Consider the following 5,594-nt stretch of genomic DNA (forward strand, 5'->3'; position numbering starts at 1 on the left):
ATATGTATATATACATATGTATATATACGTATATATACATATGTATATATATGTATATATACGTGTGTATATATATACATATGTATATATATGTATATATACGTGTGTATATATACGTGTGTATACATACGTATATATACGTGTGTATACATATGTATATATACGTATATATACATATGTATATATGGGAGTGCTACCTCTGTAGCTTTTTAGCTAGCACGTCTATATTGTGCGCGGCTAGCTTAGCTCAACATTAGTGCCCGCAGTTGTCAAATGGGGGGAGGACAGTTCGGTAGGCAGGGTGCTCGGGTCTTTTGACAGGGTGGGATGCCCTTCTTGAATAATGGTAAGGGAAACTTAATATCTTGAAATGCAGGAAAAATGAGTTTTCCAACTTTACATCAGTTTATTACTTAGGACATTTTAAATCTTTAAAAGAAAATGAACTTATTCCTGTAAACTAAACACAACAAAAACCAACCATAACAAAACTGTTACTTTAGAAGAAGTTGTTACTCATGTTGAACATTTTAAAGGATCTGCAACATCAAATGTTTGTAATAAATTTAAGTTCATATTTGGAAAGCTACCTTTTAATAACATATTGCACAAACAAATGTCATTCTGTTGAGATGAACCTGATGACCTGTTCGGACATTTGCATGCGCAGAAACAGGAAGTGAGGACAAAGAGGAACTTTGTGTGAGCAGAGCGTTGCCACAATGGCCGACAACACAGACAGTAGAGACGAACCAGATGATTTTTTTCTGCAGCTGTGAGCTGCACACAGGAACAACAGGTTCCAACAGGTGCTGCAGGTGCTAAATAATGTAAAATTTATTGTAAATATAAAGTCCATGCCGATCATGCGGCTCATCCATCAATCAGCCATTTGTGTGTCATGTCCAATCTTACTTTGAAAAACCGCGATAGAGCGAGTCCGCGATAAACGAACCACGATGTAGCGAGGGACTACTGTACACACAAAAAAATGTATTGCAAAGTAAAATGTATCCATCCTCCTTTTTTGCTAATCCATGATCAAAGGAGGGAAACACAGAATTACTGTTCGTCTCCTGGGAAACCTAAGACATTCTCAGCTCTGAGGATATATAATCCCTCCAGTGAGTCTCTGACGCTTGAACCCTATTCAATTAGAGCTTCACTTTTTGCCTCCTTTAGTATGATGAACCAGAGCGACGTCCTCATTAAGAGGCTCCGATCAGTCCTGGCTTTTAAAAATCATTTCACCTTTCATAAGCAAAGTGGATATTTGTAGCACAGTTGAAGAGATTTTTAAGGTTCCTAAAGAAATCCTTAAAACGCACGTCTGCTTATTGTTACTGCAGAGCTTAAAACTTTTATACAGGGATACTTTAAAATGGATATTTTCTGTATCAAACACTTACACCCTGTTGAGCATCGCTGTCAAAGTTGGCCTTTTTACAGACTCCAGAGTTTACTGTCAGTCAAGATTCACAGCAGTCCCTGCGGCGACACTGACCTAGTTTTCACGACGAAAATAGAAATAAAATCTGGTTAAATTCAGAAATTTCTCACATCCCTCCTGCAGCATAATTGACATCTTCAACTCGTAGTATGTTCAGGGTTCTGTTTAACTGAGTCCAATCCCAGCCTGGCTACTCATCTGCTGCTTTGGATTACAGAAGCTGAAGGCTGCATTCACACCAAACACTCACCACTAACAGTCTGGTTCACAGTAATCAGTAAATTGAGAATTGTTCTGCAGTGTTTCAACATTGAGCTTGTTGGTGTAAAAACAACCAAAACTCTGTTCTGTTGACAGGGCGAGGTGCCCTTCTTGGATAACGGTTAGGGAAACACTGGTATATGCAAGTCGGCCTCTATCATTTCAGAAAAACATGCTTCTAGTATTAATATTGCTTAACAGTATACGTTCCTCAAATGAATGGGGTGGTTGAAGATTAATCGGAGGTGGCCTTAGCCATCAATGGTCACCTCCTGGCTCCGCCAATGAACCTCCACTCGCCAGGATAAAGAAATAAAAAACTACTGGTTCCTCTGTTTTTCTCCACAGTGTAACTCCTACCCACTTGAATATCTTGCACCAAAACTAATGTTTATCAGGTTTTCCCCCTAAAAGCTTTAATAAAGCTGCATTAGTGCCGGCAGTAGGCCTGTCACAATAAACAATAAATCAATTAATCACATGATAAATGAAAATTATTGACCTAATTTATCGGCTTTATTGTTTCTTCGTCTCTCTCTCTTTCTACTGAAGATACTGGATGACAAAAGGCTCAACTCCGGTGTTCTTCACTGACTCCTCCCTTTCTCTTTAAAATCTGTTTTAATCGTCCAAAATTGCGTTTTTGGATCATTAAAAGCAGCTAAGCTGAGAAGCTAAGCTACGAGATGAGCTAACAGGCCGACCTCGGGGAAAAAACCTCCGTCTTGTTGAAGCTCCAAAATTCACGGTTGAAACCTGTGCCTTCGTGTAAAAAGTTGTTTTTCTCTGCAAAAAGAAGCTGAGAACTTGTTTACTGATTTTTTTTATTTTTATTAAAAGCATTGTATGAAAAATGCTAAAGAGCTCAAACCACACCGAGCATCCGCCATTTTGAGAGCCAAAAAAAAAGGGAGAGACAGCTCATGTCACGTCAAGGGACCTCCCTCCCATTTTTCTTAGAGACACGCTGCTCGCTCCCTCACTATCCATCCTTCAGTTCAAACAGTCATACTGCCATCTGGTGGTTAAAAAAGGTACTACACACAGAACAAATTAACAAACATGTCTTCTTAAATACGACAATAATTACTAATTATTGTCAAATTTCAAACAATATTTTCGTTTATTGCAATAATTTCTGAGACAATTAATTGACCAGCAAAATTTGTTATCATGACAGGCCTAGCCGGCAGTTGTCGGGGGCGGGGGGTGGGGTTGGTAGGTGGCGCGCTCGGTTCTGTTAACAGGGCGGGACACCCTCCTTGAATAATGGTAGGGGAAACACTGAGTTTAGACATTCTTAGTATCTCTTTTTTTTACCTGATTCATTGTTGAACAGACTAATCAGAAATGGATGGATCAAATTTCCCTTTCTTCCTCTTGAGCGTGTCACACGTTGTGCACTTAAGTCCTGGAACACAATCATCAGAACCTGCTGGCACCACCTGAAAACAGCGTTCTGTCACAGTGTGCACTTGTTTCTGTGGACTCTTTGCCTGGCCTGTGCCAAAACAGAGATATCGGCCATGATTGGAAATGGATGCAGAGGAAAGTAGAACAAAGCTTTGTTTCGCTGGCCTTGAAAGGTTCCTTTGAAGACGTGAATGTCATGAGACTACACTGGTTTGTGAAAGTCACAAAAAAGGAAAATGTATAACTTTATAAAAATGGATTGACATTAAAGAAAATGTATATTGTGAAAATACCGTATTTTCCACCGTACATGTCTCTCCGCCTTATAATTCGCATCAGTCCATATTTGTCTAATAAAGTGGAAAAATCCACAAATATGTTGCTTCATCGTATACATCGTATCTATTATGAGTCACTTAACTAGATTAACACTTACACTAGATTAACACTTAAAAACAAATATTTGTTTGCTCAAAATTATAGTAAATGTGTTTCTCAGTCTATCGTTTGTAAATGCACTTTAATGGTCAAATTAGCTTAATTTCAAAAATGGTTTCGCTGCCTCAGTGGTCCGAGAGTGCACAGAGGGAGGAAATCAGGAAGGAGGAACGCGGCTCGTTTCTTCGAAATTTCACAAGAAAAGCACTTAAACAATTATTTGTTTGCTCGAAATTATAGCAAAGGTGTGTCTCAGTTGAACGTTTGCTTAAAAAATGCACTTTAATGGTCAAATTAGCTGTATTTCCCCGGGGCGGTTCAGCTGGTTGGTCCAAGCAGCGAGTAGAACCAAGGTGGCCAGACTGTGGCAGGCCGATTAAATCATTAAAAGCTGGTGAAGATTCTGTCATCCAGGACATGGTAAATTCAAAAAAGTTCAAGAAAAAAAACAATAATGTATAAAGTATAATAAATAAAGTCCAGTTGTTTTTGTCTTTAACTTTTTTAGAATTTGTCATTAAAGCCACATTTACCTATTATATGCTACAACAGCATGCCATACTACTACTCTGCTGCCATCAAGTGGCTGAAAGTGGTACTGTAAAAAAAATCAGTCAGAATGAATGAAAACCGTCATATCTCAGCCAAAAATTGGTTTATAAATATAGTACAAAAATCCATAGATATGTCGCTTCGGCCGATAAGTCGCAGGGCATGTAAATTATGCAAAAAAGTGCAACTTATAAGGTGGAAAATACGGTCAGTGTACAATTAGTAAATTTGATTTAAATGCAAAGGCTTTAACCTTTGTCATAGGTTAAAGCCTTAATTTAAAATGATAAGTGTGTATTACTGTTATATATATTATTTCTAACTTTTGGCATATTTATAAAAAGTCATTTTTTTATTGGTAAGGCCGATGTTTTGGAGCAGAGCTTGTTAGATTTTTCTCCCCAGCTGACTGTCTGGTCTTTAGAGGACAATAATGGAAAAAACAAAAATCCTATTTACGCTGCACCTTTTCCATCTCCTAAATGAGCTTTACCGACATAATGAAGTCCTTTTAACAAAGTCCACGTAAAAGGTTCTGATATTCACTCAAAGGCTGTTTTTTATGTCCTCGTTGATGAAGGCAGAGTCTGAGTGAGGAAAGTGAAGTGGGTCAAGAGAAAGCACTATGTCTAAAATGTTTTGTTTTACTCGTAAATAATTGGTGCTGTTGTATACAGACTGATTTCTAAGAAACCCTCCAAACCTAACACAGCTGTTTTGTCTCAGAAAAGGGAAAGCTATGCATTGAAAGCTACATATTTTCTGTCCTCGCAGTCGTCATTTTCATGTTGCAGCTTGGTTTGACTTGAAATATTATTATTCTTTAATTATCGGTAAACGCCCGTTGAAGGTTGGATGTACAATTAAAAAAATGTACTTCTGGCCTTAAACTTTTGATCCGCTTAAGATAATTTAATGAAACTTCATGCACATTTGTATCATCAATAGGTGAAGTGTCCCATATACCTTTCATCCCATCACTCCAGCTTCAAGGTCAAGGTCACAGATTAAGGTCAAATATTATAAAAGGTCTTTGCTTGTCCAGACCATTGCTAAAGAATAGTTTGTTGATGGGTGTATAATGTGCCGTATACGGTACTCGTTTCATTTGACAGTCTGGATTCCCTCACAAAACACGTTTTCCATTCAGGTGGGAAGAAGAAAATCAGGTGCGCAAAAAAACAACTACCGTCTCCTTCAGAACTATTGACAAAGTGAAAATCTTCATGTTTGCTGTACAGTGAAACACTTGGGCTTGAGGATTTTAGATGTTATTTCCCCATATTCACATCTACGACCTAAATATACTGCAGGATAAGCTTCTAACTGCAGCTGATCAACTGATCTCCGTGCAGAGTGGAGAAGTGGGCGTGGCCGAGATCGCAATTGAGGCAAAGAGCTGAAATCATGACATTTTGTGCTCTTTTAGAGCCTTTAGAGTTTAGAAACATTGTTTAAAATATTGCAAGAGTGTGGGAAG

The 5,594-nt window shown here is 38.2% G+C and overlaps 1 protein-coding gene across 1 annotated transcript in view; it reads left to right on the plus strand.

Moving 5' to 3' along the window:
- Nucleotides 1-5,594, plus strand: part of LOC119424515 (metallophosphoesterase MPPED2) — a 139,748-nt gene that overhangs the window by 36,510 nt on the left and 97,644 nt on the right. The window lies entirely within an intron of this gene.

The sequence above is a fragment of the Nematolebias whitei genome, chromosome 2 (genome assembly GCF_014905685.2).
Source record: "Nematolebias whitei isolate Nwh7 chromosome 2, NemWhi1, whole genome shotgun sequence".
In the NCBI taxonomy this organism is placed as follows: Eukaryota; Metazoa; Chordata; class Actinopteri; order Cyprinodontiformes; family Rivulidae; genus Nematolebias; species Nematolebias whitei.